Below are 851 nucleotides of genomic sequence, written 5' to 3'. Positions count from 1 at the left end.
GGTTGTTATAATATAAAGAAATGCACCTGAAGTATGGACTGCCATCCTGTAAGTATTCTGTTGGCTCAGAGATCAATCGGGGGCTACAATCACGGCTCTCTCTGGCTGTAGAATACACACAGGGAATTGTCAGGGAATCCTACAGATACAATGTCTGCCTGTCAACTGAGCCCTGTAACGGAGCTGGAGGCGGAACAGGAAGTAGTTGACGAGGTGGCCGAGTGGTTAAGGCGATGGACTGCTAATCCATTGTGCTCTGCACGCATGGGTTCGAATCCCATCCTCGTCGGGTTGTCTTTTCCTTTATTTCTTGCAATATAACGCTGACATTTTCCTCCGCCTCAAACATTTATCTCCTACCTAGTTAAAGCCACTCATTGCATGAGATCTTATATCACATTGGGACTGATTTATAACAAGCTAAATGTATCATTTCATTTAGGCTAAAAACCCTTTTTTTGCAATTTCTACTGCTGGTGGAAATATTTATAATGGATGCAGCTTGATCTTGCTTTAAAGGTTTCCTTTGCTTTAGATTATTCTGCGCCCCCCCCCCGATCGCTGTCCTCTCTCTGCTTTTTAAAGAAGAATGTCAGACAAATCTTTTCTTAACCCTTGCAGTGGGGCGACTCCGGCAATGCAAGGGTTAAGTGCTAATTTTTTTGCCTAGGTTCAAAAATAACAAAGTTATGCTCACCTGAACCTTAGAGTCGGCTGTGACAACGCTCCCGCCAGCCTGTCCCCTCCTTTGCTCCAGCGATGGTATGTCCCTCGGTGTCCTCACACCCTATGCTTTAGACTGCCGGAGCAGAGAGGGGAGAGGCTCCAGGGACCGGTCTAACAGCCAGCCA

At 46.4% G+C, this 851-nt stretch overlaps 1 non-coding gene across 1 annotated transcript; it reads left to right on the top strand.

The window, feature by feature from the left end:
* The first annotated feature begins 207 nt into the window (after positions 1-207).
* TRNAS-GCU lies at positions 208-289 on the top strand. The gene has a single exon. It is a non-coding gene; the product is annotated as a tRNA-Ser (tRNA).
* The last annotated feature ends 562 nt before the right edge of the window (positions 290-851 follow it).

Source organism: Nanorana parkeri, unplaced genomic scaffold, assembly GCF_000935625.1.
Source record: "Nanorana parkeri isolate BGI_ZX_2015 unplaced genomic scaffold, ASM93562v1 scaffold2297, whole genome shotgun sequence".
NCBI classification, from domain to species: domain Eukaryota; kingdom Metazoa; phylum Chordata; class Amphibia; order Anura; family Dicroglossidae; genus Nanorana; species Nanorana parkeri.
This window is presented reverse-complemented; position numbering and strand designations above follow the sequence as displayed.